This window comes from Myotis davidii, unplaced genomic scaffold (assembly GCF_000327345.1).
Source record: "Myotis davidii unplaced genomic scaffold, ASM32734v1 scaffold292, whole genome shotgun sequence".
Lineage (NCBI taxonomy): Eukaryota > Metazoa > Chordata > Mammalia > Chiroptera > Vespertilionidae > Myotis > Myotis davidii.
The window spans coordinates 1,297,416-1,311,683 of NW_006285042.1; the positions used below are offsets into that span (position 1 = coordinate 1,297,416).

The 14,268-nt window shown below is 39.7% G+C and overlaps 1 long non-coding RNA gene across 3 annotated transcripts in view; it reads left to right on the plus strand.

Annotated features, from left to right (window-relative positions):
• The window catches only part of LOC107181777, a 137,091-nt gene that overhangs the window by 47,565 nt on the left and 75,258 nt on the right, over positions 1-14,268 (plus strand). For 2 of the 3 annotated variants that reach the window (XR_001512481.1, XR_001512482.1), the window contains exon 2: positions 13,680-13,821. The exons of the other annotated variant lie outside the window; for it this stretch is intronic. This is a non-coding gene — a long non-coding RNA (uncharacterized LOC107181777). The remainder of the gene's footprint in view (positions 1-13,679; positions 13,822-14,268) is intronic. 3 annotated transcript variants of the gene reach the window in all.

The following is a 14,268-nucleotide window of genomic DNA, read 5'->3' on the forward strand; positions in this document are numbered from 1 at the left end:
TGCCCTTTGTGACTATATTTTACTCCCCATTCCTGGTCATAGTAGATTAGACCAGGGAAGGGTATTCGACCAAAGTCAGCCAAATAATTATTCAGCCAGAGACCTGTGACATGCCCTTGAATGAAAAGGTAAGTAAGGGCAATCAGTTTCTTTTGCATGGGAATATGAGAAAACAGAAGAGAACCATGGGAACTGAAGCTAAATATCAGTCATTCATTCAACAAATATTTAGAAAGGGCATTACTATGTTATAGTAAAGAGTAAGAAACATAAAGTCCCTGTTATCAAGGTGTTAACATTCTAGTGGGCAAGCAGACAAAAATCACTTAAAGAAATACATAAATTAGAGCATGACAGATTATTATTATTATTATTATTATTATTATTGACTTGAGGGAATACATAGAATATTTGGACAAGGAATAGCCAGGGGGAAGGACCTACTCTACATAAGGTTGTCTGGGATGAGCTTGCTGAGGTAGGATATATAAACTAAAACTGGAAAAATTATACAGGTCCAGATTGGTGAAGACTCAGGAAAAGAGTGTTTCAAACAGAGGAAAGCAAATGCAAAGACCCTCAGGAAGGAAATGGCTCGGCATATTCCCAGAACTGACAGACGGCCAGGGCAGCTAGAGCAGAGTGAGCGAGAGGAAAGGATGAGCTCAGAGAGGGAGAGCGGAGCCAGGCCATGCTGAGATTGGGAGGCCATGTGAGTACAATGTGACCTAAGGATACAGAGTTTAGGCCACTGTGAACTAAGTGAAATATACCTTTAAAAAATAACAAAGACCAAAAAAACAAAACAAAGACTGAGCAGTAACTCTGAGCTGTCCCGTAAAAATTATAGCTAACAAATATTGAGTTCTTTCATGCCTGTCAATGTACTGCACTAGAAATCAACAAACTTTTTCTGAAAATTTCTAGATAATAAATATTTGAAACTTTGTTTAGATCATACCAGCTTGGTCACAACTATTCAAGTCTAGTAGTAGGAAAGCAACCAGAAAACATGTAAATGAATTAACATAACTATGTGTGAATAAAACTTTATGGACACTGAAATTTGAATAGCATATAATTTTCATGGGTCAGGAAATACTAATTTTATTTTGAAATCATTTAAAAATGTGAAAACCATCTTTAGCTCATTGGTCCTAAAAAAACAAAATTGTGGACAGGTTTGTTCCAGAAGCCATAGTTTGCCAACCACTATTATAGATGGACTACTTGTGATTAACTCATACTCACTTTATAGAAGGGGAAAATGACAAAAGTTCTCACAGCTAAAAGCTGGCAGAACCAAGATATGTACCAAGCAAATCTGGTTCCAGATTACATTCTGTTAATTTTGCAATCTTGCCTTATGCTAAAAAATAATGCAAATTTAACATATTCAGGAGAAACACTTCTGTAATGGTGGACTAAAAAATTCATTCTCCATAAAAGCAAAAAGAACACTAGCAAAAATAGTTAAAATCAACTTTTTCAGAACTCTGAAAATTGACCTATTCCAATGGCATTTTCATGGAAATGGAAAAACAACCTAAACTATGTATGGAACCACAAAAGATTCCAAATAGCTAAAGCAATCTTGAGAAGAGAAACAAAGTGGAGGCATCACATTTCCTGATTTCAAATTGTATTACAAAGCTATACTAATCAAAGCAGTATAATATTGACATTTTTAAAAAACCCACACAGACCAATAAAACAGAACAGGAAACCCAGAAATAAATCTCTGCATATGTCAATTACTTTCCAACAAAAGTGTCAAGAATATACAAGGCGGAAAGGATAATCTTTTCATTAAATGTTGGAAAAACTGGATATCCACATACAAAAGAATGAAACTAGATATCTATCTTACAACATACACAAAAACCTACTCAAGGTAGAAGAAAGTCTTGAATGTAAGACCTCAAACTGTAAAACTCCTAATTTTGGGATTTGACACCAAAAGCAAAGGTAATGAAAGCAAAAATAAACCACCGGGACTACCTCACACTCAAAAGCTTCTGCACAGCATAGGAAACCATCAACAAAATCAAAATATAACCTACAGAATGGGAGAAAATATTTGCAAATCACAAATCTTATAAGAGTTCAATTTCCAAAATATACAAGGAACTCATACAACTCAATAGCAAAAATAAATACAAAAATAAATAAACTAATTAAAAAATGGGTAAAGGACCTAAGTAGACATTTTTTAAAGAAGACACACAGATGGACAACAGGTACATGAAAAGGGGGCTCAATATCACAAAACATCTGGGAAATGCAAATTAAAAGCAATGAGATATCACCTCACACTTGTTAGAATGTCTACTACCAAAGGGACAAGAGATATCAAATACAGCTGGGAATGTGGAGAAAAGGGAACCCTGGTACATAGTTGGTAGGAATGTAATATGGCATAGTCACTATAAAAAACAGTACAATGGTTTCTCACAAAATTAAAAATAGAACTACCATATAATCTAGCAATCCCACTTCTGGGTATGTATCCAAAGGAAATTAAAACAGGATATCAAAAAATACCTGCACTCCCATGTTCATTGCAGCTTTATTCTCATTAGCCAAGATATGGAAACACCTAATGAATGAATAAATGAATGAATGAATGAATGAATGAATGAATACACACGCTAACAAAGGAATATTATTTTGACTTAAAAAAGGACATCCTGCTACTTGCAACAACATAGATGAACCTGGAGGGCATTATGCTAAGTGAAATAAGTCAGAGAAAGACAAATACTGCATATTATCACAATATGTAGAATCTAAAATAAACAAGTAAATAAGTAAGTAATAGTCAAACTCATAGAAACAGACAGTACAGTGGAGGTTGCCAGGGACTGGAGAGTGGAGAAAATGGGGAGAGGTTGGTAAAAGACATAAACTTTCAGTGATAAGATGAATACAGTCTGAGGATCTAATGCATAACATGAGTTGATAATACTGTATTGTAGTATTGAAATTTGCTCAGAGAGTAAAACTTAAGTGCTCTCATACTCAAAAATTAATCTGTGAGGTGGCAAATATATTAATTAACTTGATTGTGGGAATCCTTTCACAATATATACTACTAGAGGCCCAGTGCACAAATTTGTGCACCATTGGGGTCCCTCGGCCTCTCTGACATCCCCTAAGGGGTCCTGGATTGTGAGAGGGCACAGGCCAGGCTGAGGGACCCCACCAGTGCACAATCCGGGCCATAGAGGGATGTGGGAGGTTGGCCACCCATGGGAGGGCTCCAGGGCATGTCCGGCCAGTCTCACTCAGTCCTGAACAGCCTGACCCCAGCAGCAAACTAACCTACCTACCAGTGGGAGCGTTTGCCCCCTAGTGGTCAGTGCACATCATAGTGAGCAGTTGAGCAGCCTTAGCATATCATTAACATATATTGCTTTAATTGGTTGAATGGCCGACCAGACATAAAATATTTTCTATTTTAATTTTATAATACTATATTATATATACTATTTTGACATGTAATTTTTTTCAGTAATGTAATTATCACATGAATCTTGCTTCTAACTAATTTCCTTTCAATGTGCACAAATCTAAATATAATACAATTATCTCTCTATATAAAAGGCTAAGTGACCAACTGTTTGTCCGTCTGACCATCTGACTGACCGACTGGCTGGTACATATGATGCGCACTGGCAATTTAAAAATAAACGTTGACTCGCATACGTGAGATACATAAGAGCCAAGTGCATGTGACACCAGAATGTATCTGAAGACTAACTAATGGCACTTTGTTGTTATATCCTGTTGTTGTTGTTTATTTATAAATTAATTTATAAATCATTGTTTTTATCAATGTTGTTTTTATATCATGTTATTGTTTATTTATTAATCAATTTATATATTATTTTCATATACATTTTACTAATTTTCTTTCATCTCTGACACTTCTATTATAGAGAAAGGGTGAATAGCAATAATAAAATATTTTCTATTTTAATTTTATAATACTATATTATATATACTATTTTGACATGTAATTTTTTTCAGTAATGTAATTATCACATGAATCTTGCTTCTAACTAATTTCCTTTCAATGTGCACAAATCCATGCACCGGGCCACTAGTTTCTCTATAGAAACTAGAAAAACTCAATCTAAAGCAAGCAAATGGAAGGAAATAATAAAGATTAGAGAAGAAAGAGTGACAGATGTTAACTAGACTTATTGTGGTGGTCATTTCACAATATATACAAATATCAAAACATTATGTTGTACACCTAAAAATAATATAATGTTATACCTCAATAAAATTAAATCAAAACAAAGCAAAAATTAACTCAAAATGAATTTAAGACTTGAAACCAAAACACTACTGAAAGAAAACATAGGCAGTAAGCTCCCTGACCTTCGTCTTGGTGATGATTTTTTGGATTTGACATTGAAAGCAAAGGCAGCAAAAGTGAAAACAAATAAGTAGGACCACATTAAACTAAAAAGTTTTGCCCAGCAAAGGAAACCATCAACCAAATGGGAAGGGAGGCTATTGAATGGGAGAAAATATTTGCAAATCATTTATCTGATAAGGGTCTAATATACAAAGTATACAACTCAATTGCAAAAAAACCAATTTGATTTAAAAATGGTCGTAGGATTTGAATATACAGCGGGTTTTTTTTAAGGAGTAAGTTAAATAGAGAATAGAAAAACAATACATAAGCTCAACTAAATACATAAAATCAGCTAAAAGTTAATTGTTTAGGCCCTGGCTGGGTTGCTCAGTTGGTTGGAACATTGTCCAGATATGCCAAGGTTCGGGGTTCAATCTCTGGTCAGGACACATATAAGAATCAATCAATGAATGCATAAGTAAGTGGAACAACAAATTGATCTCTCTTTCTCTCTCTGTCTCTCTCTCTCTCTTCTTTTCTCTCTAAAATTAAATACATTTTAAAAAGCGGGTTCTTTTAAAAATTCAACAAATTGACAAACCTTTTGTTAGACTGGCCAAGAAAAAAAAAGAGAGAATATCCAAATTACTAAAATCAGGGACTATGCAAATTAATAAAATAAAAAATAAGAGAGGGGCCATTACTGCTGACCTTACAGAAATAAAAAGGATTAGAAAGGAATACTATAAACCATTCTATACTAGTAAAATACATAATATAGATCAGAATGGACAAATTCCGAGTAAGACACAAATTGCCAAAACTGACTTGAGGAGAAATAGAAAATCTGAACAGACCTATATATAACAAGTAAAGAAATTTAATTAGCAATAGATAATTCCCCCCAAGAAAAGCCCTGCACCAATCCTTCACAAATTGTTCCAAAAAAATAGAAGAGGAATAAATACATTCCAATTGATTCTATGAGGCCAGTAGTATCTTAATACCAAAGGAAATTCCCCCAAAAGAAAACTATGTACTAATATTCCTCATGAGTGCAGATGTAAAACTTAAAAGTACCAGAAAACAGAATCATACATCACAAGCAAGTGGGATTAATCCCAGGAATGCATGGGTAGTTTGATACAAAAATTGATCAATGTAATAAACTGTATTAATAGACTAAATTATAAAACCACATGATAGCAGAGCATAATGGCCAAGAGCACGAGTCTGGAACCCCCACATAAGTTTCTACATTAGTGTTATCACTGGCTGTGTGATCTATGGCAAGTCAAGAACATTTCGATGCCTGTTTTCCCCTAGGTTTATTTGAGGATTAGAATGTATAGGATTTACAACAGTGCCTGATATATAGTAAGTGCTAGTCAAGTATTTACTGTGTTATTTAACTATTTTTATTTACTAAACTTGCAAAGGATCATGAAAATTATGACTTATCCAACTCCAAATCGTTTTTGCTGCTCTACCACAAGTACCTCAACTGACATTCTCAATTTGCTATTTTAAATGCTACAGAATTGCTATTGAGACGTAACAGATGCTTTCAGAGATTAAAATTAACTCATCAATATGAGAATAAAATCTACCATGGTCAAAATGTTGATATCCTTATGTTTTACTCTTCCCCCGATGTTTTCCTTCTCAGAAAATAAACCAGTTTCTCAGACCGCCCCCCCCCCAATTGTCATCTTTGATCTCTTTTCTTTCCCCTCATATGCAATATTCAATACACAAGCAAATTCTTCAAAATTTATCCCAATCCATCCTCTCCCTACCTCCCGAGCAGTAGCATACTAGTGTCATCATCTCTCTTCTGGATTTACTATATTAGCCTCCTGACTGGCTTCTCTGCTTTCGCTCCTGCTCCCATACATCCTAGTCTCCATACAATAGCCAGAATGACACTGAGAACAAAACAGATCCAGAGACATGGAAGCATGGAACAGACTGAGGAATCTAAGAGGGAAGTTGGGTAGGCAGAGGGGGTGGGAAGAGATTAACCAAAGAACTTACATACATGTATGCATAACCCATGGACACCGGCAATAGTGCTGTGAAGGCCTGGTGGGGGAGGGGAGAGGAGTGGTAGGTGGAGGGGGAAAAGCAGGTTGAAAGGGATAAAGTGGGGGTGGAGACATACTTTTAACAGTAAAGATATATTTTTAGAAAAGATAATAAATCATAATGTTTCATAAAAAAATTGTGAGTCTGATCATGACTGTTCTTACCATGCCCTATAGGCCCTACATAATCTGGCTCATAGGTAGCCCTCTATTATCTACAAATTTCCTCTCTACTCCCCGAGCTTCAGCCTCAGCTGATTTCTGTGTTGATCTTGCCTTAAGGCAATGGTTCTCAACCTTGGCTGCACATTAGAATCACCTGAGAATCTTTTTAAAATCCTGATTTCTGGGCCTCATCCTCCGGAAATTCTGTTTCTTTGTTATGGGGTGGGGCCACAACATTAAGATCTTTGCACTTGCTATTTCCTCTTCAGTAACATCCTTCCCTCATGGTTCCCTCTCTCTACTCAGGTTTCTGCTCAAATTTTACCTCCTCAGAGCTACCTCTAGCCATTCTACCTAAAACAGCACCATGCTACTCTCTACCGTCTTACCCTGATTTACTTGTCTTCATAGCATTTATTGCTACTTGACATTACACATTTATCATCTGTTGAATTCCATGATTTTGTCTGTTTTGTTCACTGCGGCATTCTTGGTGCCTAGAGCAGTACCCAACACTCTAGTGATCAATGGTAAGTGATCAGTAAATATCTGGTGAATGAATAAAGAGACAGCCAATCAGGAAACCTAAACGAAAGTAGCAGAGACAACATTATATAGAACCATATGTCTCTGGGACTGCATTGACTCCCACGGGTTTACAGGCTCAGTTACAGTTCAAGTGTATCCTTAGAAGAGCCACCCCTCCTCATTTGTCTTTGTTCCTTGCAACAAGAAATTCACTAAACCTGAAATTGGTACCAGGAATGGGGTGTCAAGTAAAAAACCCAAAGAAAGTGTGGCACTCACTGTCTAGCATCAAGGTGAGGGGTAGCATCTCCCCATCTTAGTACAAGGAAGAAGTATAGGGTTGAGGAGGAAAGGCTAGAAAGATAGGCCATGGGCTGGGATACATTGGGCCCTGAAAAACAAATCTTTCAGGAACTTTGTGGCCACTGCCTTAGAGCATTTCTGAGCAATGAGAGGAAAGAACAGTGGTCTAGTAACCTTCATTTTCTTAAGGAAAGCACAGCAGTCTTTGTTTCCAGGTTGCCTGCAAATGGAAGATAGAGAAAAATGGGGCCAGCATCTAACTTTCTTGCATATCTCCTATGTCTTACAAGTCCACATGGCAGGGAACGCCACACCAAATGCAAAGAAGGAGAAGATAAATTGCGCTGCTCGGTGTTGGAGTATCAGGCAGAAGAGGACTGCTCTGCAGGGCCTCCCCTTAGAGCAGTGGTTCTCAACCTTCTGGCCCTTTAAATACAGTTCCTCATGTTGTGACCCAACCATAAAATTATTTTCGCTGCTACTTCATAACTGTAACGTTGCTACTGTTATGAATCTTAATGTAAATATCTGATATGCAGGATGGTCTTAGGCGAACCCTGTGAAAGGGTCGTTCGACCGCCACAGGGGTCGCGACCCACAGGTTGAGAACCGCTGCCTTAGAGCAAACTCCCTCAACAGTGTGAAAACTCAGTGTGGTTGGTGACCAAAGGACAAGCTCCGCTCCAAAGAATGGAGACCTATGTGATTCCCTGGTCCTGTCATATATACCCTCCCATGCACCAGAAGTCTGCCTTAAAGGGCAAAGCTTGCAGGGGGAGGGTGGGTAGAGAACAGGCATTAATTGCAAGCCTGGAGTGCAAATAGGCAACAAGCGAGTGAACTGCTCTCAGTTCTCCCGAGAGGCACTGCTCTGTGTAAACATCCTGATGGTGGCAATTTAACCTGCTCACAGAGCATAACCTTTGCCCTGTTGCTTTAACAATTGTTGCTGAGAGAACCAGGTAGCTCCCAGATCACAGGATTAATTAATGCGCTAGTAAATGTATTTCAGTTGTCTCTATTTGTTACTTGAGTTCCTAAGAAGCCATGAAAGTGTACAAGCTACAGTAGAAACTTCTAGTAAAGTCAAATAGACACCTGTTCACTCTTTTGTCACATTTAGCAATCATAAATAATCAATAATTTAAATCTTAAAATGATCATTGTTTTTAAAAATAGTCATTTTAAGAACCGCAAGGAAGTTCATCTCAGACTATATTTCAAAAAAATAAATATCCTTATTTAGAATTTGAAAGCATCTGAATGAATTCGTTAGGATTAAGCATGGCTTCAAGTAACAGTGACTTAAACAAGGTCGAAGTTTCTTTCTTTATCAGGCGAAAATTGATCCAAGGCTAGTGTGAGATCCACAATCCTCAAGTATTAAGGCTCCTTCCAGCTCACTGTTTTGACATCCTTATGACAGAGTCCTTGTCCGCAAGGTCCAAGGGGGCAGCTGGAGTTCAGTCATCACACCATTTTCCCACATAGCATTGTGGAGAAAAAGATGAAGAATGGGAGAGGACACTCACCAGCTGCCTTCAAAAATGGTTTCCTGGGAGGCTCTGCACAATATGTGTTTACGTCACATTAGAACTTAATCACCTGGTCATACTCGGCTACAAAGCGACTGGGAAATGACTATATTCCAGGTGGCTATAAGCCTAGATAAATATTGGGAGTTATATTACTAAGGAAAAAGTAGAATTGATATTGAGGTCTACAACTAGCAACCTGTGCTCCACCGGATGGAGCTCTAGAAATTCTGTTTCCAGGGCAGGTTAGCCACAATTGTTGCTAAGGATGAGATTAGTCTATGTAACTATTAAGATATGCCTGGCTAGACGCAGAAAAAAATCGAGATGGAAATTTAGGTTAGAAAGTAGGGATGGAATGTTTTTATTTTAAAATATAAAGAGAAAACAGTGAATCGGGAAATGAAATGGTGCGTGTGTGAAAGAAGAGTGAGGCTCTTAATGGATACCTCCACTGCCTTCATGTTACAGAAGTGGAAGGGCAGCAGGGTTGAGGAGAGTAATGTTAAACTGATGGTTGAAAGCAGGTGTTCAACAAACGATGGCCCTAGAACCAAACCCAGGTCACTGCTTTTGTAAATAAAGGTTTATTAGAACACAGCCACACTCATCATTTACATATTGCCTCTGGCCGCTTTTCATGATGTAATGGCAGAGTTGGGTAGTTGTAACAGAGGCCATGTGACCTGCAGAGATGAAAGTATTTGCTATCTAGGCCTTTACAGAAAATGTTTGCTTACCTCTGGTTAAAACACCTAGGTGAGTTGTTTCAACCTCTGACTTGACTACTTGCTATGTTCTTAAAGCAATTTCACATGAAAAGTAACAGTGATCCCTAGTGGGTTTGGCTCAGTGGATAGAGCATCGGCCTGCTGACTAAAGGGTCCTGGGTTCACTTCCAGTCAAGGGCACATGCCTGGGTTGCAGGCCCTACCCCCAGTAGGGGACATGCAGGAGGCAGCTGATCGATGATTCTCTCTCATAATTGATGTTTCTATATCTCTCTCCTTCTCCCTTCCTTTCTGAAATCAATAAAAATATATTTTTAAAAAATAACAGTGAGTCACAAATATGATTTAAGCTGTGGCCACAGGATGCAATAGCTGCATATTATTGGGGAAGGACAATATTGCTTTCTTAAGTAAAGTGTTATCAATTGCCCCGAAGAAGTTCCTATTTCTTATTGTAGTTTGTTGGGTTCTTCCCAGAACCTGCGTTCCCTTGTTTCATGGCTATTGGCAATTGAGTGGGAACCTTAGCTCTGACAGATGGTGATGATGTCCCCAAGTGCTATCCGCCACACATTTTGTTGCTGCTGTTAGAATGCAACATGGAGATATTTCATTTTCTTAAGCTAATACATTTATTTATTTGAGTAAGCAAAACATTGATGCACAAAGCAAAGGAAAAGAAAATCATCTTTTGAATTTCAGATCAAATATCACCTCCTCCAACAGGTGATCTTCTAGATGGAATTATTCTCACCTCTCCTGTCTTCTGTAACATGCAGCTTGCATCTCTGTTGAACCTATTACATTATGCCTTGTTTTGAGATTGTCTGTGAGCATATCTATCTCCTCCTCTTCTAGAATGTGAACCCCATAGCGGTATATCTCGTTAGCTTCTGAATGCCCAGTGCCCAGCATAATGCCTGGCACCTGATAGGTGCTCAATAAGTGTTCATCACATCTTTTCTCATTAATCTCCGCTATAGAGGCAGTCAGATCTGCCTCCAGATGATGTTGTTCTGGCCATACTATTTTCCCTCCCCACCCCTTCAAAGCTGTAAATTACATCCACTTTTATACACTCCACCAAGAGGTGAAGCAGAAGAGAGAGCAAGGGGTATTCTTTTCCCATATTCTCCACCTCCCTTCCTCCTGCTTCATTGATCTAAAACTCTTGGACCTGTCTTGGCAAGAACTGATTCTGGCAAGAAATGCAGCAGCTTTACTGCCCTGAATCTTAAACTTTATAATTGAGGAACCGTCTCTTCTTACCCTGACTCTCATCAAAACAAGGCTTTAGCTACAAGGACATAGGATTCCTAGATTTAAAAAACAAATGTATGAAAAACTAATCATGCTGGAAACGGGAACCCACAAGAATAGATACTCCCACGGTGCCCTTCACAGGCCATGGAGTGGCTCTGCCCCTGTTAGCAGGGGGCCCATGACCAGGGTCAAAGAATGAGCTCCTTCCTGGCTCCAGCCATGTGCCTGTGGGCCCTTTTGCCTTTCCCTGGGGCTGCTGCCAGGACTGTCCCTTCGTGCCCCAGCTTCCCAGGCACCCAGCAGATGCAGCTGCCAGGCTGAAAGGAAAGAAGAATTGATTTCGGTTTCCAGCTTGAGGATGTCCTCACTGCTCTGACCTTGACCAGGGCTATTTCACTTTTTTTGCCAATCCTCAGTCCATAGCCAGAGTTTTGCTCTCAGAACTGTTTTGATGCATTTCCCCAGGATTTTTTTTTTCTTCATTTCTTTTCTGTGGTCTTCCATTTGTGGCCCTATTCTCTGGCCCTCTCCAAACCCAGCAGGGCCTCCTTGCCAACCAGGATAATGATGGGCCCTAAGAGAGCTGCGGCACTGGCTCCTGGCAGGCTGACAGGCACCAGGGAGGACCAGTGGCTGGGAGAGAGCTGGGGCTACCTGATCTATCGGATCTGAGAACCCCTTTGACCCTTGTAAACAAAGAGAGATTGGTCCTAATGTTGAGAGGGCTTGACCTATGGCAAGACCTACTTTTACCTCCTTTTCTCATTTAAAAGACGGAAATAACACCGGGGAGGTACAAATATTCACACAGAGACAATGTCAGCATAGTGGCAAGAGCTCCTTGAAAGAAAGCAGGCATTGTTTGGGGCTAGAACTATTAAGGATTTGAGAAAGTCATGCAGGAGAACTCAAATTTGGTCAGACTTTCCAACACTAAGATCAAACTAGATTAGGCAGCTCTGTAGTCCAGCAGTTATGACTCTATTTCCAGTGAGTATGTCTCACTTTCAGGAGTCAGAATTGTCTAGGAAACACTGATTCCTGCACAGTACTGCTATTCTGTTCACCTCCTCCCCTCACCAGCCCAATCCTCTCCCCCAGGGCCACATCCCAGCAAAATGTGGTTGTGACTCTCTCTGAAGCAACATTCAGCTTTCCTGCTAGGAAACAAAATAAAGAGCTTCAGTTTCCTCTGCAGTCTGGGAGTCAGGAATGCAGAGGCATGAGATCTTGTTCCAGTTCCACCTCGGCTACTTAGATAAGTTGCTTTCTCTCCCTCAGCCTCAATCCCCCCTCCCTCCGTCCACTCCCCCCGCCCCCCCAAAAAATAGGCTAAATCTTTTTCTAAGGTTCCTTCCAGGCTCTGCTGCAATAATTCATTCTTAGCTGCTCGAAATACATCACAACTCTGAAGGCAAGAGGCAAAATGATTGGTTCTCAGATGCACTGATTCTCTTTGCAGTAGGAATGGAAACTTTACAGAGGCCGCTGCCATATTGACTCAGACATGGGGGCAGGAGAATTATGGTTAGAGAAAGCTGTGCTCCAGAGTCCTGGGCTTCCATTCCTCTTGATAATCCACAGAGTTGACTCTTATTCCTCTACTGGCATCTAAAGAGGCAGCAGAAATCATCTTCTTGAAGCATCATCCCTGGCCTCCACTGCCCATCCACTTTACTGCACATGGAGTGAGCATTTTTATGTACCAGTCACTATTAGAAACACAAAAACTTAATTAGGTAAGATCCCTTTTCAAATCAAGCTCACTATATTTGTAGGAATAAGAACCAGAAAGGCAAAAACCCAGGGGTCCTAGTTGAAAAGTCATTTCATCCTCTTTTTCACCTGCTCAGGAAGAGAACTGAGTAGAGGTTCAGATCTTTGATATCAAACACACCTGATATCAAACTTGGGCAAGTTAATCTCACTCACTCAGTTTTCTCACCTTCAAAATGGCACAATCATGGAAATTCTCTCAAAGGATTAGTGAGATGATGCCTGTAAAAGTTAATTTTCTTGCCACAAATATTTTTTGAGGGCTTTGTGTATTTTTGGAAGATAACTAAGAATATAATTTCAAGTGTAGGGGTGGCCCCCTTTCCTCATGAATTTTTCAGTGTGCTGCAAACATTAATTAAATATTACACAAATAAATATATAAGTTTAAGTAACGGTAAGTACTATGTGTCATTTGGGTTTTCCAGGGAGCAGATGCAAAGACAGAAATAGAAGCATAAGAAATTTATAGGGGTCAATGCCTGAGAAACGTTAAGGGCAGAGGAAGCAGACCTGGGCAGGAAGAGCCTCCGTCCGCAATGCAGACCTGTCAAAGGCACAGCCAGTCCAAGAGGGACGTAGGAACAAAGATTGCCCATTAGAGGAATACCACGCTGAACAGAAATAACCAGGCACTAGGATCACCCACTATGTCTTTAGTTTGGGGCTGTCCTGGATGTGGCCTTGGCTAGAAAGCTGAGGCAGATCAGAAAGGCACCAAAAGAAGGCATTCGGTTAACAGTACTCTTTGCAGATGAATAGCAGTCACTGTTCTAAGAACTTCACCTATATTATCTCATTTAATTCTCACAACACCTGTATGAAGTATGATTCTTGTCCCTATTTTGTAATGTCGAATGATGAATATCACCCAGTCCCCTGAGCTCTATCTAAAGAGAAAGAAATTTTTCTTTGGCAGCTAAGCATTGTTCCTTGTTGCCCCTTGGTGAGGAAGGGAGAGGGTCGCTGGAAAAGGTGATAGAAGACAAATGGCTCCAGGAGGTGAAGTTAACTCCCAGAAAGAAAGGTCGGGGAGTGGGAAGCAGAGGGAGGAGATGGAGGTAAGAAGGAAGTGAAATTTGGAAAGAAGTTTATAAAATGCTTTAAAGAAGTGTTGGGTATCCCTTTTCCACCTCCTTCAGAAACTTCAGTGAAGCTCTACCTTGCCCTTTAGAATTTTCTGCCTCAGGTTTGCTTTAGTCTCCAACATTGTACTGAGTCGGGCCCTGATAAGAGCTGGAGAGCCCAGAGGAAAGGTCTCTGAGAACTTTGGAGGCCTGTGCATTACAGAAATTACCGTATTTGCCGGCGTATAAGACGATTTTTTGGCCCTGAAAAATATGCCTCCAAGTGGGGGGTCGTCTTATACGCCAGGTACACTTCAGATAGACTGCCCATAGTGCTTGCCCCGTGCCATAGTGGCCTCCCGATGCCCGCCCACTTCATTCCACATACCGTTCAGGCATCAGCAGCGCTGCTGGGTGTATGCTCGGCTGTTATGCGATTTT